The sequence below is a fragment of the Symsagittifera roscoffensis genome, chromosome 5, assembly GCF_963678635.1.
Source record: "Symsagittifera roscoffensis chromosome 5, txSymRosc1.1, whole genome shotgun sequence".
Lineage (NCBI taxonomy): Eukaryota > Metazoa > Xenacoelomorpha > Acoela > Convolutidae > Symsagittifera > Symsagittifera roscoffensis.
In genome coordinates this window covers 18798589-18825678 of record NC_087066.1, presented here as the reverse complement: position 1 = coordinate 18825678, position 27090 = coordinate 18798589, and the positions used below count along the sequence as shown (strand labels likewise).

General features: G+C 35.6%; 1 pseudogene; it reads right to left on the bottom strand.

The window, feature by feature from the left end:
- Positions 1–557: 557 nt before the first annotated feature.
- Positions 558–27090, bottom strand: part of LOC134846640 (myb-like protein D) — an 83606-nt pseudogene continuing 57073 nt past the window's right edge.

Sequence of the window (27090 nt, the reverse complement as noted above, 5' to 3'; positions counted from 1 at the left end):
TCCTAATCACGGACAGTGACTTCATCTTGTCAGATAGGACCAGTACAGCCTGGATAACAGCGGATATGAGTTTCCATACCAAATTGGACGCCAATTTTAGGAGAGATTACCAAAATATGGAATTTCTGTTCAGACAGTCCACGATTGGGAGGCCTGGCGGCACTTCCTCCTTCAGTTTCACAGATTCCTGGCAAGTATCTATGCTTTTTGGTGATAAGAGTCAATGAGAGAAACGTGATAGATCTTGAGCACGTGATGCCGGCCTCGACATGATTGAGGGACTTCCTAGTGAATAGAGGGATAAAATTAGGTTTCAATGCCAGTCCACAATCCAAATAGGGGCAGATTGAACACTGGGGAACTATACGCCATCCTGCAGATGGTCTTGGCAGAATCAGAGTTAATAGTACATCTACAAAGAAGTACTACTTGAGTATCCCATGAGTTTTGAAAAAAAGCTTGGAAATTGTCTCTCATACGATATACATTTGGTTGATTTTGTGTTGCCTTTAGGTGCTTCTTGCTCGTATTTTTTGCTACTTTTAAATACAATATTTTCATTCTGGACAAAAATTTTCTCTAACGGAACTTTGGCGATGTCGAGCCGCATTGGCTCTCCTGTACTTTCTAGCACAGTTCTCACATTTCACTCTCTCAATCGTGTTGAGTTCCAATGTCTGAAAAAATTGGAAGGTTTAACATGTACCAAAAATAAAGAAAAGTACGTGGTACCTACAAAATTGGGAGATTTTAAATGTCACAAAAAATTTGATAGTTTAGTTATACTATTTTGAATTGTTGCACTGAACAATTTATACAGTTATTATAAATTCTTTATAAGTTTTTCTAATTTATAAGTTATTTCTACACTGAGCAAAGCAATTGCATTTAACCTAAAAGAAAAACAACATCAAACAGGTTTTATTTGCAGTTGCTTATGGAAAAAGAAACATTCAGGGTTGAGTTTTGTCCAAGCAACACTGTTTTTTCGAGATCAAACAATCAGAGTTCTCCATTTTCTAGAATTGATTCGATTGTTATTTCTTGAAAACTTTAAAAATTCGAAAACATCTGTATCAGAAAACATTTGAATTTTGTCGAGTTACTTTACAGTCGAAAAGAAAAAAGCCAACAGTATTTTTAATTGAGGAAATAAATTTTGACTTTTTTCACATTTTTTTGGACGTCTTTATTGTAAAAATAGAATTATCCGACTAAGCAAAGGTCTCTTTTGGGAAATTTACTCAATCAAGGAGTTTACTTTTGAACCAGGTAATGAGTATCAAGGCTTTAGTCTTACGGTTGAATTACAGCTGACAAGGAAAAAAGTTTGTTTATTCTCGAAAACTTGAAATTGATCAGAAACACATACGACAAAACATCAAAGATTCTTTTTATCCTCCAATAATTCCCAAATTTGTTAAAACTCTCGAGCAAAGTCTTTTCTTCCTCCATTTAAAAAATTTTCTTCCTCCATGCATGATCAGGTTTGGAATAAGATTTTCAGAGATTGGCTTCGAAAAATTCATCAACTATGGGCAATCTTCTCAAATTTGAGCCAAAATAAAAAAAAAGGCTATCAACTCAAAAATTAACAAATTACCTTTGATTATATACAAAAAATTGATGAGAAAACTCGCAGAGATACTACTTGTTATAGTTTTTTTTTCCTTTGTTACTTATATGGGCATTATTTCTTATTTTACCAGTCAACAACCTGTGCTCATTTTTTTGCATCTTGCTTTGTGTATTTTTTTTCTATTTGGAAGGCTTAAGTTCTCATGAGGTAAATTTTTCTGTTAATGGATACAACTAGAAAAAAGTTGAACAAGTTTTGTGTTTGGAAACGAAAATGTTGGAAAGAGTACTAAAACTCATAAAAAGCAGCTGAAATATGATTGAACACGACTACAGATTAAATAAACAAAAAATCGATTCTTTTGGTTAAACCCACACATTCGAGTTGTATATATCACTCACTTTTAACTCAAAATCATTTTATTAACTACTATCCACTACTTCCTTGCGCGGCTTTACACAAGTCTTTTTCAACTTAACAACCGTCAACTGCCTCTACTCTCAGCTCCAAATCAGTCATTATTCTCGTTTTTAATTGGTATCTTTTATTTAACTTAATGCTCAAAATGATTTTCTCAGTGCAGAACAGCAACGCATTATATTCGGTAGAAGTTTTGCCTGATTTTTAACAAACTGGAGTGCGAGAAACAGTCTTCGCAGTTTTTTTTCGCACGTATGGTCATCCTAATCCAAGTCTGACACATGCGAAGAGATAAAACGAACATCATATGATGCAGGTACCCATCTCAGAGAACCAACTTGGAACAATGGAAATGACGGAGGAACTGTTTGATCAAGTGAGAATGAACTAGTCCGAGTTTCCTGACTCTCGATATGTGGCCCTACCAGTCAACGATTTCCTCTTTCCTTGGGACGAGCAGATGGGACCAGCCGAAAACCCCAGCCAATAGACGAATATGAAGTTCCTTGAAACAGTACCTCGGAACACCCCACAGCAACAACCACCAACTATGGAACGTAGACCCACACTGTGTTCTATTGAGAGACTCCAAAATTCTCGTTAGCTCTTTTGATTAATAAGATTTGTATATAATTGTTGCTTGGCAATTATTTTCTCCTTTTATAGTTATTACTTTATTTTCAAACTCCTATTAACTGTAAGAATGTCTGCGTAGTTCACGTTAAAATACACCAAGGGATTGAAAACAATTACATTGCAAATGAAATTAGCCATGCAACGTTTGGAGACGTTTCAAGAAGATTTTTGTACCCATGTTAGTGAAAACGCTAACAAAAGCCATAAGAGTACAAATACTCAAAAAAGAACAAAAAACACTTTTCGCATCTTGTGAAAAAAATCGAAGCACTTTTTGCATCTTAACAAAAAAATTAAAAAATATTTCGCATTTTGTAGAAAAAGATAAAACACTTTTATTATTTAATCAAAAAAGAATGAAACTCTTCTCGCATTACGTAGAAAAGTGGAAAAGTTTTAGAATCTTGTCAAATAAACCTTTACAAAAATTTTTGCACAGTTATTAGTTAATTTTTATGATTTTTTGCTCAAAACTTAAAAAAATGAAAAATTTTTGCCAATTTTCCCAAACTTTTTTTTGATGGTGAAGTAACCTTTCCAAGACTCTAGAAAAATTCAAATGGGATACGTTGGAACAAAAAATAAAACATCCCAAATTTTTGCCAAACCTCCCAAGAATCTTATGAACTCGTTAGAAGAAAATTCAACTTTTCCAAAACTTAAGCAATAATCAAATTTTAACAACCTTTCCAAAACTCAAGAAAAAAATCGTTGTGATACGTAAAAAAACTCAAGTTTTTTGTTAATTTTCCCAAGAGCTTAAAAAACAGACATTAAGATAACAATTTAACCTTTTCAAGGGTTTTGCCAAACTTCACAAGACTTCTAAGAAAACTTGATGGGATAGTAAACTAACCGCCAACAAGATTTTTGCTCATAGTCCCATGAATTATGAAGAACTCAGTGACATAGTAAACTAAACGCCAGAAGAAACAGGTGCAGATATGGTGAACATGAGTGACCTAGTGGCAGATCAAGAGTGGCAGATCATCAACGACAGTGAGCACTCGTGGCACGTTGATCACACCGTGCCAGAGAAAGAAATGGATCTAGAACAAAGCGAGGTAGAAAGACGACAGAATACAAATTTCAGAGTTCTAGGGTAGATGCATGGTCTGCAGCTTGACGAAAAAGAAACGCAAAGCATCCAACAAGTCGACATATCAGCGGGGAAGCATGTAAAGTGAAGGAACTCGTTGTTCGGTTGGACGGCGACAGACCGACCGTTAGACATACCACCTGTTTACGTGGGCCTGGCGGCATCGACAGGGACCTTGATAAAAAAAATTGTCTGGAGAGTTGGGGTAGGACTTTAAAGAAACTCAGGAAAATGAGAGAGGCTAACGGACTGGAGCTGGATCAAGAAGAAGTTGAGCCTACCATTGGAAGAAAATTGAAAACTAAGTTCGAAAAACCAAATGAGTATTCGGAAAACATCCTAATCACGGTCAGTGACTTCATCTTATCAGATAGGACCAGTGCAGCCTGGATAACAGCGGATATGAGTTTCCAAACCAAATTGGACGCCGATTTTAGGAGAGGTTACCAAAATATGGAATTTCTGTTCAGACAGTCCACGATTGGGAGGCCTGGCGGCACTTCATCCTTCAGTTTCACAGATTCCTGGCAAGTATCTATGCTATTTGGTGATAAGAGTCAATGAGAGAAACGTGATAGATCTTGAGCACGTGATGCCGGCCTCGGCACGATTGAGGGACTTCCTAGTGAATAGAGTGATAAAAATAGGTTTCAATGCCAATCCACAATCCAAATAGGGACAGATTGAACACTGGGGAACTATACGACATCCTGCAGATGGTCTTGGCAGAATCAGAGTTAATAGTACATCTACAAAGAAGTACTACTTGAGTATCCCATGAGTTTTGAAAAAAAAGCTTGGAAATTGTCTCTCACACGATATACATTTGGTTGATTTTGTGTTGCCTTTAGGTGCTTCTTGCTCGTATTTCTTGCTGTTTTTAAATACATTAGTTTCATTCTGGACAAAAGTTTTCTCTAACGGAACTTTTGCGATGTCGAGCCGCATTGGCTCTCCTGCACTTTCTACCACAGTTCTCACATTTCACTCTCTCATTCGTGTTGAGTTCCGATGTCTGAAAAAATTGGAAGGTTTAACATGTACCAAAAATAAAGAAAAGTACGTGGTACCTACAAATTTGGGACACTTTAAATATCACAAAGATTTTAATAGTTTAGTTATACTATTTTGAATTGTTGCACTGAACAACTTATACAGTTATTATAAGTTCTTTATAAGTTTTTATAATTTATAAGTTATTTCTACACTGAGCAAAGCGATTGCATTTAACCTAAACAAAAAACAGCATCGAACAGGTTTTATTTGCAGTTGCTTATGGAAAAAGAAACATTCAGGGTTGAGTTTTGTTTAAACAACACTGTTTTTTCGAGATCAAACAATCAGAGTTCTCCATTTTCTAGAAGTGATTCGATTGTTATTTCTTGAAAACTTTAAAAATTCGAAAACATCTGTATCAGAAAACATTTGAATTTTGTCGAGTTACTTTACAGTCGAAGAGAAAAAATGCCAACAGTATTTTTAATTGAGGAAATAGATTTTGACTTTTTTCACATTTTTTGGACGTCTTTATCGTAAAAAATAGAATTATCCGACTAAGTAAAGGTCTCTTTCGGGAAATTTACTCAATCAAGGAGTTTATTTTGAACCACGTATTGAGCATCAAGGCTTTAGTCTTACGATTGAATTACAGCCGACAAGGAAAAAAGTTTGTTTATTCTCGAAAACTTGAAATTGATAAGAAACACATGCGACAAAACATCAAAGGTTCTTTTTATCCTCTGATAATTCCCAAATTAGTTAAAACTCCCGAGCAAAGTCTTTTCTTCCTCCATTTAAAAAAAATGAGTTCAAAATCATGCATGATCAGGTTTGGAATAAGATTTTCAGAGATTGGCTTTGAAAAATTCATCAACTATGGGCAATCTTCTCAAAGTTAAGCCAAAAAAAAAAGGACTATCAACTCGAAAATTAACAAATTACCTTTGATTATATACAAAAAATTGATGAGGAAACTCGCAGAGATACTACTTGTTATAGTTTTTTTCCTTTGTTACTTATATGGGCATTGTTTCTCATTTTACTAGTCAACAACCTGTGCTCATTTTTTTGCAACTTGCTTTGTGTATTTTTTTTATATTTGGAAGGCTTAGGTTCTCATGAGGTAAATTTTTCTCTTAATGGATACAACTAGAAAAACGTTGAACAATTTTTGTGTTTGGAAACAAAAATGTTGGAAAAAGTACTAAAACTCATAAAAAGGAGCTGAAATATGATTGAACACGACTGCAGACCAAATAAACAAAAATCGATTCTGTTTGGTTAAACCCACACATTCGAGTTGTATATATTACTCACTTTTAACTCAAAATCATTTTATTAACTACTATCCAGTACTTCCTTGCGCGGCTTTACACAAGTCTTTTTCAACTTAACAACCGTCAACTGCCTCTGCTCTCAGCTCCAAATCAGTCATTATTCTCGTTTTTAATTGGTATCTTTTATTTAACTTAATGCTCAAAATGATTTTCTCAGTGCAGAACAGCAACGCATTATATTCGGTAGAAGTTTTGCCTGATATATAACAAACTGGAGTGCGAGAAACAGTCTTCGCAGTTTTTTTCGCACGTATGGTCATCCTAATCCAAGTCTGACACATGCGAAGAGATAAAACGAACATCATATGATGCAGGTACCCATCTCAGAGAACCAACTTGGAACAATGGAAATGACGGAGGAACTGTTTGCTCAAGTGAGAATGAACTAGTCCGAGTTTCCTGACTCTCGATATGTGGCCCTACCAGTCAACGATTTCCTCTTTCCTTGGGACGAGCAGATGGGACCAGCCGAAAACCCCAGCCAATAGACGAATATGAAGTTCCTTGAAACAGTACCTCGGAACACCCCACAGCAACAACCACCAACTATGGAACGTAGACCCACACTGTGTTCTATTGAGAGACTCCAAAATTCTCGTTAGCTCTTTTGATTAATAAGATTTGTATATAATTGTTGCTTGGCAATTATTTTCTCCTTTTATAGTTATTACTTTATTTTCAAACTCCTATTAACTGTAAGAATGTCTGCGTAATTCACGTTTTTCTAACCTTCCAAGACTCTAGAAAAAAAGTTGGGATAGCAATTTAACTGTCTCAGGGCTTTTGCTAATCTTCCTAAAGCTTTTTTAAAAACGCATTTGTATCCTAATTGCACACTGCCATGACTTTTGCTAATCTTTCCAGGTTTCTAGAAAACAGTCACTGTGATAAGAAAAAACGTTTGAAGGCTTTTACCAAACTTTCTAAGGATCATCGGAAAACTCATTGGGATAGTAATTTAACCTTTTCAAAAACTTAGCTGACTTTCCCAAGAATTTTTCCAACTTTCCAAAAACTTTTTGGGACATTCTTTGACATTCCGAAAACCTTCCATACACTCTAGAAAAACTTGTTCGGATAGCAATTTAACTTTCTCAGGACGTTTGCCAACCTTCCCAGGATTTCTTCAAAAAAATTCGTGTAGATCGTAACTTAACAAGGCCAAGACTTTTGCTAACCTTCCCAGGTTTCTAGAAAACAGTCGCTGTGATAAAAAAAAATGTTTGAAGAATTTTGCCAAACTTCCTAAGGATCATCAGAAAACTCATTGGGAAAGTAAATTAACCTTTTCAAAATTTTAACTGTTTTTCCCAAGATTTTTTCTGACCTTCCCAAGACTCTAGAACGAACTCTTTGGGATACGTTGATGTAATAACTGAAGCTCCCCAAGATTTTATCTAGCCTTTCCAGGACTCTAAAAAATTTTTGCGATATTAGTTTTACCTTCGCAGGACTCGAATTAACCTCCACAAGACTCTATAAGAGACTCGTTGTGATAGCAATTTAACTCTCTCAGGAACATTGCCAACCTTGCCAGGGCTTTATGAAGAAACGCTTTCCCAGGACTCTATAAAACAGTCGCTGTGCTAAAAATAAACGTTTCAAGGCTTTTACCAAACTTCCTTAGGAATTATAGAAAACTCATTGATCTAGTAAATTGAGCTTTCCAAAACTTTAGATGACACTCGGAAAATTTTTTCTAACCTTCTCAAGACTCTAGAAAGTACTCCGTGGGATAGCAACTTAATTCTCTCACAGTTTTTGCTAACTTTCCTGAGGCTTTTTGAATAACGCATGTATATCATAATTGTACATTGCCAAGACTTTTGCTAACCTTCCCAGGACTCTAGAAAACAATCGCTGTGATACAAATAAACGTTTCAAGGCTTTTGCCAAACTTCCAAAGGCTCTACAGAAAACTCATAGGGATAGTAAATTAGATTTTTCAAAACTTTAGCTGTTTTTCCCAAGACATTTTCTAACGTCCCAAAGACCCTAGAAAGTACTCCTTGGGATAGCAACTTAACTCTCTCAGGGTTTTGGCTAACCTTCCTAAGGCTTTTAAAAAACACATGTATATCCTAATTGTACACTGCCAAGATTTTCACTAACCTTCCAAGAACTTAGAAAACATCCATTGTGATGAAAAAAAAACATTTCTAGGCTTTTGCCAAACTTTCTTAGGAACTAAAGAAAACTCATTGAGCTAGTAAATTGAGCTTTCCAAACTTTAGATGACATTCCGAAAACTTTTTGCAGCCTTTTCAAGACTCTAGAAAGTACTCCTTGGGATAGCAACTTAACTCTCTCAGGGTTTTTTGCTAACCTTCCTGAGGCTTTTTGAAAAAAGAATGTATATCCTAAATATAGATTGCCAAGACTTTTGCTAACCTTCCCAGGACTCTAGAAAACAGCCGTTGTGATAAAAAAAAGACTGTTTCTAGGCTTTTGGCAAACTTCCTCAGGACATATAAAAAAACTCATTGGGCTAGTAAATTAAGCATTCCAAAACTTTAGATGACATTCCGAAAACTTTTCTGACCTTACAAAGACTCTAGAAAAAATTGTTGGGACAGCAATTTAACTATCTCAGGGCTTTTGCTAACATTTCTAATGCTTTTTGAAAAACGCATTTGTATCCTAATTATACACTGCCAAGGCTTTTGCTAACCTTCCCAGGTTTCTAGAAAACAGTCGCTGTGATAAGAAAAAAATGTTTGAAGGCTTTTGCCAAATTTCCTAAGGATCATCAGAAAACTCATTGGGATAGTAAAGTAACCTTTTCAAAAATTTAATTGACTTTCCCAAGACTTTTTCTAACCTTCCCAAGACTCTAGGACGAATACTTTGGGATACGTTGATGTAATAACTGAAGCTCCCCAAGATTTTATCTAGCCTTTCCAGGACTCTAAAAAATTTTTGCGATAATAATTTTACCTTCGCAGGACTCGAACTAACCTCCACAAGACTCTAAATGAAACTCGTTGTGATAGCAGTTTAACTCTCTCAGGGTCTTTGCCAACCTTCCCAGGGCTTTTTAAAAAACGCGTATAGATCATAAATAGCAATGCCAAGATTTTTGCTATTCTTTTTAGGTCTCTAGAAAACAGTCGCTGTGCTAAAAATAAACGTTTCAAGGCTTTTGCCAAACTTCCTTAGGAATTATAGAAAACTCATTGGGCTAGAAAATTGAGCTTTTCAAAACTTTAGATGACACCCTGAAAATTTGTTCTAATCTTCCCATGACTCTAGAAAGTACTACTTGGGATAGCAACTTAACTCTCTCTCGGTTTTTGCTAACCTTCCTGAGGCTTTTTGAATAACGCATGTATATCATAATTGTACATTGCCAAGACAATTGCTAACCTTCCCAGGACTCTAGAAAACAGCCGTTGTGATGAAAAAGACCGTTTCTAAGCTTTCAGCAAACTTCCTAAGGACTTGTAAAAAAACTCATTGGGCTAGAAAAAATTGTTGGGATAGCAATTTAACTATCTCAGGGCTTTTGCTAACCTTTCTTATGCTTTTTAAAAAACGCATTTGTATCCTAATTATACACTGCCAAGGCTTTTGCTAACCTTCCCAGGCTTCTAGAAAACAGTCGCTGTGATAAGAAAAAAATTTTTGAAGGCTTTTGCCAAACTTCCTAAGGATCATCAGAAAACTCATTGGGATAGTAAATTATCCTTTTCAAAAATTTAACTGACTTTCCCAAGACTTTTTCTAACAATCCCAAGACTCTAGGACGAACTCTTTGGGATACGTTGATGTAATAATTGAAGTTTACCAAGATTTTATCTAGCCTTTCCAGGACTCTAAAAAATTTTTTGCGATATTAGTTTTACCTTCGCAGGACTCGACTTAACCTCAACAAGACTCTATATGAGACTCGTTGTGATAGCAATTTAACTCTCTCAGGGACATTGCCAACCTTCCAAGGGCTTTTTAAACAACGCGTATAGATCATAAAAAGCAATGCCCAGATTTTTGCTATTCTTTTCAGGTCTCTAGAAAACAGCCGCTGTGCTAAAAATAAACGTTTCAAGGCTTTTGCCAAACTTCATTAGAAATTATAGAAAATTCATTGATCCAGTAAATTGAGCTTTCCAAAACTTTAGATGACATTCCGAAAACTTTTTTTAGCCTTTTCAAGACTCTAGAAAGTACTCCTTGGGATAGCAACTTAACTCTCTCACGGTTTTTGCTAACTTTTCTGAGGCTTTTTGAATAACGCATGTATATCATAATTGTACATTGCCAAGACTTTTGCTAACCTTCCCAGGACTCTAGAAAACAGTCGCTGTGATACAAATTAACGTTTCAAGGCTTTTGCCAAACTTCCAAAGGCTCTACAGAAAACTCATAGGGATAGTAAATTAGATTTTTCAAAATTTTAGCTGTTTTTCCCAAGACATTTTCTAACGTCCCATAGACCCTAGAAAGTAATCCTTGGGATAGCAACTTAACTCTCTCAGGGTTTTTGCTAACCTTTCTAAGGCTTTTAAAAAACGCATGTATATCCTAATTGTACACTGCCAAGATTTTCACTAACCTTCCCAGGACTCTAGAAAACAGCCATTGTGATGAAAAAAAAAACATTTCTAGGCTTTTGCCAAACTTTCTTAGGAGCTAAAGAAAACTCATTGAGCTAGTAAATTGAGCTCTCCAAAACTTTAGATGACAATCCGAAAACTTTTTGTAGCCTTTTCAAGACTCTAGAAAGTACTCCTTGGGATAGCAACTTAACTCTCTCAGGGTTTTTGCTAACCTTTCTGTGGCTTTTTTAAAAACGCATGTATATCATAATTATACATTGCCAAGACTTTTGCTAACCTTCCCAGGACTCTAGAAAACAGTCGCTGTGATACAAATAAACGTTTCAAGGCTTTTGCCAAATTTCCAAAGGCTCTTTAGAAAACTCATGGGGTTAAAAAATTATATTTCAAAATTTTAGCTGTTTTGTCCCAAGACTTTTTCTAACGTCCCAGAGACCCTAGAAAGTACTCCCTGGGATAACAACTTAACTCTCTCAGGTTTTTTGCTAATTTTTCTGAGGTTTTTTTAAAAAACGCATGTATATGCTAAATTAACACTGCCAAGTTTTTTTGCTAACCTTCCTAGGACTCTAGAAAACAGCCGCTTTGATGAAAAAAAAATAGTTGTAGGCTTTTGCCAAACTTTCTTAGGAACTAAAAAAAAGCTCATTGAGCTAGTAAATTGAGCTTTCCAAAATTTAGATGACATTCCGAAAACTTTTTTTAGCCTTTTCAAGACTCTAGAAAGTACTCCTTGGGATAGCAACTTAACTCTCTCAGGGTTTTTGCTAACCTTCCTGAGGTTTTTTGAAAAACGCTAGTATATCCTAAATATAGGTTGCCAAGACTTTTGCTAACCTTCCCAGGACTCTAGAAAACAGTCGCTGTGATACAAATAAACGTTTCAAGGCTTTTGCCAAACTTCCAAAGGCTCTACAGAAAGCTCATGGGGATAAAAAATTTAATTTTTCAAACTTTTAGCTGTTTTTCCCAAGACTTTTTCTAACGTCCCAAAGACCCTAGAAAGTACTCCTTGGGATAGCAACTTAACTCTCTCAGGTTTTTTTTTGCTAATTTTTCTGAGGTTTTTTTAAAAAACGCATGTATATGCTAAATTAACACTGCCAAGTTTTTTGCTAACCTTCCTAGGACTCTATAAAACAGCCGCTTTGATGAAAAAAAAATAGTTCTAGGCTTTTGCCAAACTTTCTTAGGAACTAAAAAAAAACTCATTGAGCTAGTAAATTGAGCTTTCCAAAACTTTAGATGACATTCCGAAAATTTTTTGTAGCCTTTTCAAGACTCTAGAAAGTACTCCCTGGGATAGCAACTTAACTCTCTCAGGGTTTTTGCTAACCCTCCTGAGGCTTTCTAAAAAACGCATGAATATCCTAAATGTAGATTGCCAAGACTTTTGCTAACCTTCCCAGGACTCTAGAAAACAGCCGTTGTGATGAAAAAGACCGTTTCTAAGCTGTTAGCAAACTTCCTCATGACTTATAAAAAACTCATTGGGCTAGAAAAAATTAGTGGGATAGCAATTTAACTATCCCAGGGCTTTTGCTAACCTTTCTGATGCTTTTTAAAAAACGCATTTGTATCCTAATTATACACTGCCAAGGCTTTTGCTAACCTTCCCAGGTTTCTAGAAAACAGTCGCTGTGATAAGAAAAAAATGTTTGAAGGCTTTTGCCAAACTTCCTAAGGATCATCAGAAAACTCATTGGGATAGTAAATTATCCTTTTCAAAATTTAAACTGATTTTCCCAAGACTTTTTCTAACCTTCCCAAGACTCTAGGACGAACTCTTTGGGATACGTTGATGTAATAACTGAAGCCCCCCAAGATTTTATCTAGCGTTTCCAGGACTCTAAAAAATTTTTGCGATATTAGTTTTACCTTCGCAGGACTCGAATTAACCTCCACAAGACTCTTTGTGAGACTCGTTGTGATAGCAGTTTAACTCTCTCAGGGACTTTGCCAACCTTCCCAGGGCTTTTTATAAAACGCGTATAGATCATAAATTGCAATGCCAAGATTTTCGCTATTCTTTTCAGGTCTCGAGAAAACAGTCGCTGTGATACAGTTTAACATTTCAAGGCTTTAGTCAAACTTCTTGGGGATCTACAGAAAACTCATGATGATAGTAAATTAACCTTTTCAAATTTTTATCTGTTTTTTTTCCAAAACTTTTTTTAACGTACCAAAGACTCTAGAAAGTACTCCTTGTGATAGCAACCTAACTTTCTCAGGGTTTTTGCAACGCATTTATATCTTAATTGTACACTGTCAAGACTTTTGCTCACCTTCCCAAGACTCCAGAAGAGTTTGTTGGGATAGCAAGTTAAATCTCTCAGCACGTTTGCCAACCTTCTCAGGGCTCTTTAAAACGCGTGTAGATCTTAACTATACACTGTCAAGACATTTGCTAACCTTCCCAGGACACTAGAAATCAACCGCGGTGACAAAAAAAAACGTTTCAGGGTTTTTGCAAAGTTCCTAAGGATATATAGAAATTCATAATGGGCTATTAATATGAGCTTTCCAACACTTCAAGTGACATTCCGAAAACTTTTTCTAACCTTCCAAGACTCTAAAAAAAATGTTGGGATAGCAATTTAACTGTCTCAGGGCTTTTGCTAATCTTCCTAAGGCTTTTTAAAAAACGCATTTGTATCCTAATTGCACACTGCCATGACTTTTGCTAATCTTTCCAGGTTTCTAGAAAACAGTCACTGTGATAAGAAAAAACGTTTGAAGGCTTTTACCAAACTTTCTAAGGATCATCGGAAAACTCATTGGGATAGTAACTTAACCTTTTCAAAAACTTAGCTGACTTTCCCAAGAATTTTTCCAATTTTCCAAAAACTTTTTGGGACATTCTTTGACATTCCGAAAACCTTCCATACACTCTAGAAAAACTTGTTCGGATATCAATTTAACTTTCTCAGGACGTTTGCCAAACTTCCTAAGGATCATCAGAAAACTCATTGGGAAAGTAAATTAACCTTTTCAAAATTTTAACTGTTTTTCCCAAGACTTTTTCTGACCTTCCCAAGACTCTAGAACGAACTCTTTGGGATACGATGATGTAATAACTGAAGCTCCCCCAAGATTTTATCTGGAATTTCCAGGACTCTAAAAAATCTTTGCGATAATGATTTTACCTTCGCAGGACTCGAACTAACCTCCACAAGACTCTATATGAGACTCGTTGTGATAGCAATTTAACCCTCTCAGCGACTTTGCCAACCTTCCCAGGGCTTTTTAAAAAACGCGTATAGATCATAAAAACAATGCCAAGAGTTTTGCTATTCTTTTAAGGTCTCGCGAAAACAGTCGCTGTGATACAGTTTAACATGTCAAGGCTTTCGCCAAACTTCTTAGGGATCTACAAAAAACTCATGGGGATAGTAAATTAACCTTTTCAAACTTTTATCTGTTTTTTTCCAAAACTTTTTTTAACGTACCACTTAACCTCCACAAGACTCTATGTGAGACTCGTTGTGATAGCAGTTTAACTCTCTCAGGGACTTTGCCAACCTTCCCAGGGCTTTTTATAAAACGCGTATAGATCATAAATTGCAATGCCAAGAGTTTTGCTATTCTTTTAAGGTCTCGCGAAAACAGTCGCTGTGATACAGTTTAACATGTCAAGGCTTTCGCCAAACTTCTTAGGGATCTACAAAAAACTCATGGGGATAGTAAATTAACCTTTTCAAACTTTTATCTGTTTTTTTCCAAAACTTTTTTTAACGTACCACTTAACCTCCACAAGACTCTATATGAGACTCGTTGTGATAGCAATTTAACTCTCTCAGGGACTTTGCCAACCTTCCAAGGGCTTTTTAAAAAACGCGTATAGATCATAAATAGCAATGCCAAGATTTTTGCTATTCTTTTCAGGTCTCTGGAAAACAGTCGCTGTGCTAAAAACAAACGTCTCAAGGCTTTTGCCAAACTTCATAAGGAATTATAGAAAATTCATTGATCCAGTAAATTGAGCTTTCCAAAACTTTAGATGACATTCAGAAAACTTTTTTTAGCCTTTTCAAGACTCTAGTAAGTACTCCGTGGGATAGCAACTTAACTCTCTCACGGTTTTTGCTAACTTTCCTGAGGCTTTTTGAATAACGCATGTATATCATAATTGAACATTGCCAAGACTTTTGCTAACCTTCCCAGGACTCTAGAAAACAGTCGCTGTGATACAGTTAAACGTTTCAAGGCTTTTGCCAAACTTCCAAAGGCTCTACAGAAAACTCATAGGGATAGTAAATTAGATTTTTCAAAACTTTAGCTGTTTTTCCCAAGACATTTTCTAATGTCCCAAAGACCCTAGAAAGTACTCCTTGGGATAGCAACTTAACTCTCTCAGGGTTTTTGCTAACCTTCCTCAGGCTTTTAAAAAACGCATGTATATCCTAATTGTACACTACCAAGGTTTTCACTAACCTTCCCAGGACTCTAAAAAACAGCCATTGTGATGAAAAAAAAAACATTTCTAGGCTTTTGCCAAACTTTGTTAGGAACAAAAGAAAACTCATTGAGCTAGTAAATTGAGCTTTCCAAAACTTTAGATGACATTCCGAAAAATTTTTGTAGCCTTTTCAAGACTCTAGAAAGTACTCCTTGGGATAGCAACTTAACTCTCTCAGGGTTTTTGCTAACCGTCCTGAGGCTTTTTAAAAAACGCATGAATATCCTAAATGTAGATTGCCAAGACTTTTGCTAACCTTCTCAGGACTCTAGAAAACAGCCGTTGTGATGAAAAAGACCGTTTCTAAGCTTTTGGCAAACTTCCTCAGGGCTTATAAAAAAACTCATTGGGCTAGAAAAAATTGTTGGGATAGCAATTTAACTATCTCAGGGTTTTTGCTAACCTTTCTAATGCTTTTTAAAAAACGCATTTGTATCCTAATTATACATTGCCAAGGCTTTTGCTAACCTTCCCAGGTTTCTAGAGAACAGTCGCTGTGATAAGAAAAAAAGTTTGAAGGCTTTTGCCAAACTTCCTAAGGATCATCAGAAAACTCATTGGGATAGTAAATTATCCTTTTCAAAAACTTAGCTGACTTTCCCAAGAATTTTTCCAACTTTCCAAAAACTTTTTGGGACATTCTTTGACATTCCGAAAACCTTCCATACACTCTAGAAAAACTTGTTCGGATAGCAATTTAACTTTCTCAGGACGTTTGCCAACCTTCCCAGGATTTCTTTAAAAAAATTCGTGTAGATCGTAATTTAACAAGACCAAGACTTTTGCTAACCTTCCCAGGTTTCTAGAAAATAGTCGCTGTGATAAGAAAAAAATGTTTGAAGGCTTTTGCCAAACTTCCTAAGGATCATCAGAAAACTCATTGGGAAAGTAAATTAACCTCTTCAAAATTTTAACTGTTTTTCCCAAGACTTTTTCTGACCTTCCCAAGACTCTAGAACGAATTCTTTGGGATACGTTGATGTAATAACTGAAGCACACCAAGATTTTATCTGGCCTTTCCAGGACTCAAAAAAATTTTTGCGATAATAATTTTACCTTCGCAGGACTCGAACTAACCTCCACAAGACTCTATATGAGACTCGTTGTGATAGCAATTTAACCCTCTCAGGGACTTTGTCAACCTACCCAGGGCTTTTTAAAAAACGGTTATAGATCATAAATAACAATGCCTAGAGTTTTGCTATTCTTTTCAGGTCTCGAGAAAACAGTCGCTGTGATACAGTTGAACATTTCAAGGCTTTCGCCTAACTTCTTAGGGATCTACAGAAAACTCATGATGATAGTAAATTAACCTTTTCAAACTTTTATCTGTTTTTTTTTGACATTCCGAAAACCTTCTCCAGACTCTAGAAAAAATAGTTGGGATAGTAATTTAACTTTCTTGGGATAGTATTCAGGAACTTTGTCAACCTTCCCAGAGCTTTCTAATAAACGCGTATAGATCATTAAGTAACAATGCCAAGATTTTTGCTATTCTTCCCAGGTCTCGAGAAAACAGTCGCTGTGATACAGTTGAACTATTCGATGCTTTTTCCAAACATCCTGAGGATCTACAGAAAACTCATGGGGATAGTAAATTAACCATTCAAAACTTTAGCTGTTTTTCCTAAGACTTTTTCCAAAGTACCAAAGACTCTAAAAAGTGCTCCTTGGGACAGCAACTTAACTCTCAGAGTTTTTGCAATGCATGTACGTCCTAAAGGTACACTGTCAACAGTTTTGCTATTCTTTTCAGGTCTCGAGAAAACAGTCGCTGTGATACAGTTTAACATTTCAAGGCTTTCGCCGAACTTCTTAGGGATCTACAGAAAACTCATGATGATAGTAAATTAACCTTTTCAAACTTTTATCTGTTTTTTTTCCAAAACTTTTTTTAACGTACCAAAGACTCTAGAAAGTACTCGTTGTGATAGCAACTTAACTTTCTCTGGGTTTTTGCAACGCATTTATATCTTAATTGTACACTGTCAAGGCTTTTGCTAACCTTTCCCAATTCTTTTTTTGACCTTCCCAAGACTCTAAAAAAGGTTGAGATAGCAATTTAACACTCTCAAGACTTTTGCCAACCTTCCCAAGGCTCGAGCAGTAAGTCGCGGTGATTAAAAAAACGCTTCAAGGCTTTTGTCATCCCTCCTGAGGATCTATAGAAAACTCATTGCGATAGTTAATTAAACTTTTCAAAGCTGTAGCTGACTTTCCCAAGAATTTTTTCAACTTTCCAAAAACTTTTTTTGGGACATTCTTTGACATTCCGAAACTTTCCCAAGACTCAAGAAAAATTTGTTGGGATAGCAAGTTAACTCTCTCAAGACGTTTGCCAACTTCTTCAGAGCTTTTGAAAAAACTCGTGTAGATCTTAACTATACACTGTCAAGACCTTTGCTATTCCTCCCAGGACTCTAGAAATCAACCGCGGTGATAAAAAAAAGTTTCAGGGTTTTTGCAAAGTTTCTAAGGATATATAGAAAATTCATTTTGGGCTATTAATATGAGCTTTCCAACACTTCAAGTGACATTCCGAAAACTTATTCTAACCTTCCAAGACTTCCAAGATAAATTGTTGGGATAGCAATTTAACTCTCTCAGGGCTTTTGCTAATCTTCCTAAGGCTTTTTAAAAAACGCATTTCTATCCTAATTGCACACTGACAACACTTTTGCTAATCTTTCCAGGTTTCTAGAAAACAGTCACAGTGATAAGAAAAAACGTTTGAAAGCTTTTGCCAAATTTTCTAAGGATCATCGGAAAACTCATTGGGATAGTAAATTAATCTTTTCAAAATTTTACCTGACTTTCCCAAGACTTTTTCTAACTTTCTCAAGACTCTAAAACGAACTCCTTGGGATACGTTGATGTAATAATTAAAGCTCCCCGAGACTTTATCAAGCCTTTCCAGGACTCTAGAAAAATGTTGCGATATTATTTTTTACCTTCGCAGGACTCAAATTAACCTTCACAAGACTCTATATGAGACTCGTTGTGATAGCACTTTAACTCACTCAGGAACTTTGTCAACCTTCGCAGGGCTTTTTAATAAACGCGTATAGATCATAAATTAACAATGCCAAGATTTTTGCTATTCTTCCCAGGTCTCGAGAAAACAGTCGCTGTGATACAGTTGAACTACTCAAGGCTTTTTCCAAACTTCCTTAGGATCTACAGAAAACTCATGGATATAGTAAATTAACCATTCAAAACTTTAGCTGTTTTTCCTAAGATTTTTTCTAAAGTACCAAAGACTCTAAAAAGTACTCCATGGGATATCAACTTAACTCTCTCAGAGTTTTTGCAACGCATGTACGTCCTAAATGTACACTGTCAAGACTTTTGCTAACCTTCCCAGGATTCTAGAAAACAGCCGCTGTGATGAAAAAAACCTTTCTAACCTTTCCTTTGGAACTATAGTAAACACATTGGGCTAGTAATTTGAGCTTTCCAGAACTAAAGATGATATTCCGGAAACTTTTTTGGGATAATTTTTTTGACATTTCGAAAAGTTTCCCAAGACTCTTGAAAAAATTGTTGGGATAGCAATTTAACTCTCTCCAGACAATTGCTAACCCTCCCAGGTTTCTAGAAAACAGTCACTAACATAAAAAAAAAATTTTTCACGGCTTTTGTTTGCCAAACCTCTTAAGGATCATCAGAAATTTCATTGAGATAGTAATTTAACCTTTTCAAAAATTCAGCTAACTTTCCCAAGAAATTTTCTAACTTTCCGAAATCTATTTTGGGACATTTTTTTGACATTCCGAAAACCTTCTCCAGACTCTAGAAAAAATAGTTGGGATAGTAATTTAACTTTCTTGAGATAGTATTCAGGAACTTTGTCAACCTTCCCAGAGCTTTCTAATAAACGCGTATAGATCATTAAGTAACAATGCCAAGATTTTTGCTATTCTTCCCAGGTCTCGAGAAAACAGTCGCTGTGATACAGTTGAACTATTCGATGCTTTTTCCAAACATCCTGAGGATCTACAGAAAACTCATGGGGATAGTAAATTAACCATTCAAAACTTTAGCTGTTTTTCCTAAGACTTTTTCCAAAGTACCAACGACTCTAAAAAGTGCTCCTTGGGATAGCAACTTAACTCTTTCAGAGTTTTTGCAACGCATGTACGTCCTAAAGGTACACTGTCAAGACTTTTGCTAACCTTCCCAGGATTCTAGAAAACAGCCACTGTGATGAAAAAATTCTTTCGAGGCTTTTGCTAAACCTCCTTAGGAACTATAGTAAACACATTGGGCTAGTAATTTGAGCTTTCCAAAACTTCAGATGACATTTCGAAATTTTTCTCAAGATTCTAGAAACCGTTTGCCAACCTTGCCAGGATTCTTTAAAAAAACTCGTGCAGATCGTAGTTCAACAAGGCCAAGACTTTTGCTAACCTTCCCAGGTTTCTAGAAAACAGTCGCTGTTATTTAAAAAAAACGTTTCAAGGCTTTTGTTTGCCAAACGTCTGAAGGATCATCAGAAATTTCATTGGGATAGTAATTTAACCTTTTCAAAATATCAGCTAACTTTCCCAAAAGTTTTTCTAACTTTCCGAAAACTATTTTCGGACATTTTTTTGACATTCCAAAAACTTTTCCCAGACTCCAGAAAAATTTGTTGGGATAGCAATTTACCTTTCTCGGGACGTTTGCCAACCTTCCCAGGATTCTTAAAAAAAACTCGTGCAGATCGTAATTTAACAATGCCAAGATTTTTGCTAACCTTCCCAGGTTTCTAGAAAACAGTCGCTGTGATTAAATGAAAAACGTTTCAAGGCTTTCGTTTACCAATCTTCTTAAGGATCATCGGAAATTTCCTTTGGATAGTAATTTCACCTTTTCAAAAATTTAGCTGACTTTCCCAAGAACTTTTCCAACTTTCCAAAAAATTTTTTGAGACATTCTTTGGCATTCCGGAAACCTTCCAAAGACTCTAGAAATTTTGTTGGGATAGCACTTTAACTCTCTCAGGACGTTTGCCAACCTTCCCAGGATTCTTTAAAAAAACTCGTGTAGATCGTAATTTAAGTTCTCCAAGACTTTTGCTAACCTTCCCAGGTTTCTAGAAAACAGTCGCTGTTGGGATTTTAAAAAAAAACCTTTCAAGGCTTTTGTTTACCAATCTTCTTAAGGATCATCAGAAGTTTCATTGGGATAGTAATTTAACCTTTTCAAAAACTTAGCTGACTTTCCCTTGAATTTTTCCAACCTTCCAAAACCTTTTTTGGGACATTCTTTGACATTCCGAAAACCTTCCAAAGACTCTAGAAAATTTGTTGGGATAGCACTTTAGCTCTCTCAGGACGTTTGCCAATCTTCCCAGGATTCTTTAAAAACTCGTGAAGATCGTAATTTAACTATGCCAAGACTTTTGCTAGCTTTCCCAGGTTTCTTGAAAACAGTCGCTATGATTTAAAAAAAAACTTTTCAAGGCTTTTGTTTGCTAAACTTCTGAAGGATCATCAGAAATTTCCTTGGGATAGTAATTTAACCTTTTCAAAAACTTAGCTGACTTTCCCAAGAACTTTTTCAACTTTCCAAAAAATTTTTTGGGACATTTTTTGACATTCCGATACTTTCCCAAGACTCTAGAAAAATTTGTTGGGATAGCATTTAACTCTCTCAGGACGTTTGCCAACCTTCCCAGGATTCTTTAAAAAACTCGTGTAGATCGTACTTCAGCTATGACAAGACTTTTGCTAGCTTTCCCAGGTTTCTTGAAAACAGTCGCTATGATTAGAAAAACGTTTCAAGGCTTTTGTTTGCCAAATTTCTAAAGGATCATCAAAAATTTTTTTTTGGGATAGTAATTTAACCATTTCAAAAATTCAGCGCACTTTCCCAAGAATTTTTCTAACTTTCCAAAAACTATTTTCGGACATTTTTTTTGACATTCCGAAAACCTTCCCCAGACTCCAGAAAAATTTGTTGGGATAGCAATTTAATTTTCTCAGGACGTTTGCCAACCCTCCCAGGATTCTTTAAAAAAATTCGTGTAGATCGTAGTTTAACAATGCCAAGACTTTTGCTAACCTTCCCCCAGGTTTCTAGAAAACAGTCGCTGTGATTAAAAAAACAGTCGCTGTGATTCAGCGCACTTTCCCAAGAATTTTTCTAACTTTCCAAAAACTATTTTCGGACTTTTTTTGACATTCCGAAAACCTTCCCCAAACCCCAAACTTCTTAAGAATCATCAGAATTTTCATTGGGATAGTAATTTAACCTTTTCAAAAACTTAGCTGACTTTCCCATGAATTTTTCCAACTCTCCAAAACCTTTTTTGTGACATTCTTTGACATTCCGGAAACCTTCCAAAGACTCTAGAAAATTTGTTGGGGTAGCAATTTAACTCTCTCAGGACGTTTTTCAACCTTCCTAGGATTCTTTAAAAAACTCTGTAGATCGTAATTTAACTATGCCAACACTTTTGCTAGCTTTCCCAGGTTTGTTGAAAACAGTCGCTATGATTTAAAAAAAACGTTTCAAGGCTTTTGTTTGCCAAACTTCAGAAAGATCATCAGAAATTTCATTGGGATAGTAATTTAACCTTTTCAAAAACTTAGCTGACTTTCTCAAGAATTTTTTCAACTTTCCAAAAACTTTTTTGGGACATTCTTTGACATTCCGAATTTTTCCCAAGACTCTAGAAAAATTTGTTGGGTTAGCAATTTAACTCTCTCAGGACGTTTGCCAACCTTCCCAGGATTCTTTAAATAAAACACGTGTAGATCGTAATTTAACTATGCCAAGACTTTTGCTAACCTTCCCAGGTTTCTAGAAAACAGTCGCTGTTGTGATTAAAAAAAAAACGTTTTCTAAAGGATCATCAGAAATTTCGTTGGGATAGTAATTTAACCTTTTCAAAAATTCAGCGCACTTTCCCAAGAATTTTTCTAACTTTCCAAAAACTATTTTCGGACTTTTTTTGACATTCCGAAAACCTTCCCCAAACTCCAGAAAAATTTGTTGGGATAGCAAATTAATTTTCTTAGGACGTTTGCCAACCTTCCCAGGATTCTTAAAATAAAAATTCGAGTAGATCGTAATTTAACAATGCCAAGACTTCTGCTAACCTTCCCAGATTTCTAGAAAACAGTCGCTGTGATTTAAAAAAAACGTTTGAAGGTTTTTGTTTACCAATCTTCTTAAGGGTCATCAGAAGTTTCATTGGGATAGTAATTTAACCTTTTCAAAAGCTTAGCTCACTTTCCCATGAATTTTTCCAACTTTCCAAAACTTTTTTTAGGACATTCTTTGACATTCCGAAACTTTCCCAAGACTCTAGAAAAATTTGTTGGGATAGCATTTAACTCTCTCAGGACGTTTGCCAAACTTCCCAGGATTCTTTAAAAAACTCGTGTAGATCGTACTTCAGCTATGACAAGACTTTTGCTAGCTTTCCCAGGTTTCTTGAAAACAGTCGCTATGATTAGAAAAACGTTTCAAGGCTTTTGTTTGCCAAATTTCTAAAGGATCATCAAAAATTTTTTTTTGGGATAGTAATTTAACCATTTCAAAAATTCAGCGCACTTTCCCAAGAATTTTTCTAACTTTCCAAAAACTATTTTCGGACATTTTTTTTGACATTCCGAAAACCTTCCCCAGACTCCAGAAAAATTTGTTGGGATAGCAATTTAATTTTCTCAGGACGTTTGCCAACCCTCCCAGGATTCTTTAAAAAAATTCGTGTAGATCGTAGTTTAACAATGCCAAGACTTTTGCTAACCTTCCCCCAGGTTTCTAGAAAACAGTCGCTGTGATTAAAAAAACAGTCGCTGTGATTCAGCGCACTTTCCCAAGAATTTTTCTAACTTTCCAAAAACTATTTTCGGACTTTTTTTGACATTCCGAAAACCTTCCCCAAACCCCAAACTTCTTAAGAATCATCAGAATTTTCATTGGGATAGTAATTTAACCTTTTCAAAAACTTAGCTGACTTTCCCATGAATTTTTCCAACTCTCCAAAACCTTTTTTGTGACATTCTTTGACATTCCGGAAACCTTCCAAAGACTCTAGAAAATTTGTTGGGGTAGCAATTTAACTCTCTCAGGACGTTTTTCAACCTTCCTAGGATTCTTTAAAAAACTCTGTAGATCGTAATTTAACTATGCCAACACTTTTGCTAGCTTTCCCAGGTTTGTTGAAAACAGTCGCTATGATTTAAAAAAAACGTTTCAAGGCTTTTGTTTGCCAAACTTCAGAAAGATCATCAGAAATTTCATTGGGATAGTAATTTAACCTTTTCAAAAACTTAGCTGACTTTCTCAAGAATTTTTCAACTTTCCAAAAACTTTTTTGGGACATTCTTTGACATTCCGAATTTTTCCCAAGACTCTAGAAAAATTTGTTGGGTTAGCAATTTAACTCTCTCAGGACGTTTGCCAACCTTCCCAGGATTCTTTAAATAAAACACGTGTAGATCGTAATTTAACTATGCCAAGACTTTTGCTAACCTTCCCAGGTTTCTAGAAAACAGTCGCTGTTGTGATTAAAAAAAAACGTTTTCTAAAGGATCATCAGAAATTTCGTTGGGATAGTAATTTAACCTTTTCAAAAATTCAGCGCACTTTCCCAAGAATTTTTCTAACTTTCCAAAAACTATTTTCGGACTTTTTTTGACATTCCGAAAACCTTCCCCAAACTCCAGAAAAATTTGTTGGGATAGCAAATTAATTTTCTTAGGACGTTTGCCAACCTTCCCAGGATTCTTAAAATAAAAATTCGAGTAGATCGTAATTTAACAATGCCAAGACTTCTGCTAACCTTCCCAGATTTCTAGAAAACAGTCGCTGTGATTTAAAAAAAACGTTTGAAGGTTTTTGTTTACCAATCTTCTTAAGGGTCATCAGAAGTTTCATTGGGATAGTAATTTAACCTTTTCAAAAGCTTAGCTCACTTTCCCATGAATTTTTCCAACTTTCCAAAACTTTTTTTAGGACATTCTTTGACATTCCGAAACTTTCCCAAGACTCTAGAAAAATTTGTTGGGATAGCAATTTAATTCTCTCAGGACGTTTGCCAAACTTCCCAGGATTCTTTAGAAAAACTCGTGTAGATCGTAATTTAACTATGCCAAGACTTTTGCTAGCTTTCCCAGGTTTCTTGAAAACAGTCGCTATGATTTTAAAGAAAAACGTTTCAAGGCTCTTGTTTGCCAAACTTCTGAAGGATCATCAGAAGTTTCATTGGGATAGTGATTTAACCTTTTCAAAAACTTAGCTGACTTTCTCATGAAATTTTCCAACTTCCAAAACCTTTTTTGGGACATTCTTTGACATTCCGGAAACCTTCCAAAGACTCTAGAAAATTAGTTGGGGTAGCAATTTAGCTCTCTCAGGACGTTTGCAAACCTTCCCAGGATTCTTTAAAAACTCGTGTAGATCGTAATTTAACTATGCAAAGACTTTTGCTAGCTTTCCCAGGTTTCTTGAAAACAGTCGCTATGATTTTAAAGAAAAACGTTTCAAGGCTTTTGTTTGCCAAACTTCTGAAGGATCATCAGAAATTTCATTGGGATAGTAATTTAACCTTTTCAAAAACTTAGCTGACTTTCCCAAGAATTTTTTCAACTTTCCAAAAAAATTTTTTGAAACATTCTTTGACATTCCGGAAACTTTCCCAAGACTCTAGAAAAATTTGTTGGGATAGCCATTCAACTCTCTCAGGACGTTTGCCAACCTTCCCAGGATTCTTTAAAAAAAACTTGTGTAGATCGTAATTTAACAATGCCAAGACTTTTGCTAACCTTCCCATGTTTCTAGAAAACTGTCGCTGTGATAAAAAAAAACTTTTCATTCCTTTTGTTTACCAATCTTCTTAAAGATCATCAGAAATTTCATTTGGATACTACTTTAACCTTTTCAAAAGCTTAGCTCACTTTCCCACGAGTTTTCCAACTTTCCAAAAACCTTTTTGGGACATTCTTTGACATTCCGGAAACTTTCCCAAGACTCTAGAAAAATTTGTTGGGATAGCCATTTAACTCTCTCAGGACGTTTGCCAACCTTCCCAGGATTCTTTAAAAACTCGTGTAGATCATAATTTAACTATGCAAAGACTTTTGCTAGCTTTCCCAGGTTTCTTGAAAACAGTCGCTATGATTTTAAAGAAAAACGTTTCAAGGCTTTTGTTTGCCAAACTTCTGAAGGATCATCAGAAATTTCATTGGGATAGTAATTTAACCTTTTCAAAAACTTAGCTGACTTTCCCAAGAATTTTTTCAACTTTCCAAAAAAAAATTTTGAAACATTCTTTGACATTCCGGAAACTTTCCCAAGACTCTAGAAAAATTTGTTGGGATAGCCATTCAACTCTCTCAGGACGTTTGCCAACCTTCCCAGGATTCTTTAAAAAAAACTTGTGTAGATCGTAATTTAACAATGCCAAGACTTTTGCTAACCTTCCCATGTTTCTAGAAAACTGTCGCTGTGATTAAAAGAAAACTTTTCATTATTTTGCTTACCAATCTTCTTAAAGATCATCAGAAATTTCATTTGGATACTACTTTAACCTTTTCAAAAGCTTAGCTCACTTTCCCACGAGTTTTCCAACTTTCCAAAAACCTTTTTGGGACATTCTTTGACATTCCGGAAACTTTCCCAAGACCCTAGAAAAATTTGTTGGGATAGCCATTTAACTCTCTCAGGACGTTTGCCAACCTTCCCAGGATTCTTTAAAAACTCGTGTAGATCGTAATTTAACTATGCCAAGACTTTTGCTAGCTTTCCCAGGTTTCTTGAAAACAGTCGCTATGATTTTAAAGAAAAACGTTTCAAGGCTTTTGTTTGCCAAACTTCTGAAGGATCATCAGAAATTTCATTGGGATAGTAATTTAACCTTTTCAAAAACTTAGCTGACTTTCCCAAAAATTTTTTCAACTTTCCAAAAATTTATTTTGAAACATTCTTTGACATTCCGGAAACTTTCCCAAGACTCTAGAAAAATTTGTTGGGAAGCCATTCAACTCTCTCAGGACGTTTGCCAACCTTCCCAGGATTCTTTTAAAAAACTTGTGTCGATCGTAATTTAACTATGCCAAGACTTTTGCTAACCTTCCCAGGTTTCTAGAAAACAGTCGCTGTTGTGATTTAAAAAAAAACGTTTTCTAAAGGATCATCAGAAATTTCGTTGGGATAGTAATTTAACCTTTTCAAAAATTAAGCGCACTTTCCCAAGAATTTTTCTAACTTTCCAAAAACTATTTTCGGACTTTTTTTGACATTCCGAAAACCTTCCCCAGACTCCAGAAAAATTTGTTGGGATAGCAAATTAATTTTCTTAGGACGTTTGCCAACCTTCCCAGGATTCTTTAAAAAAATTCGTGTAGATCATAATTTAACAATGCCAAGACTTCTGGTAACCTTCCCAGATTTCTAGAAAACAGTCGCTGTGATTAAAAAAAACGTTTGAAGGTTTTTGTTTACCAATCTTCTTAAGGATCATCAGAAATTTCATTGGGATAGTAATTTAACCTTTTCAAAAGTTTAGCTCACTTTCCCATGAATTTTTCCAACTTTCCAAAACTTTTTTTAGGACATTCTTTGACATTTCGAAACTTTCCCAAGACTCTAGAAAAATTTGTTGGGATAGCAATTTAACTCTCTCAGGACGTTTGCCAAACTTCCCAGGATTCTTTAAAAAAACTCGTGTAGATCGTAATTTAACTATGCCAAGACTTTTGCTAGCTTTCCCAGGTTTCTTGAAAACAGTCGCTATGATTTTAAAGAAAAACGTTTCAAGGCTCTTGTTTGCCAAACTTCTGAAGGATCATCAGAAGTTTCATTGGGATAGTAATTTAACCTTTTCAAAAACTTAGCTGACTTCCCATGAATTTTTCCAACTTTCCAAAACCTTTTTTGGGACATTCTTTGACATTCCGGAAACCTTCCAAAGACTCTAGAAAATTAGTTGGGGTAGCAATTTAGCTCTCTCAGGACGTTTGCCAAACTTCCCAGGATTCTTTAAAAAAACTCGTGTAGATCGTAATTTA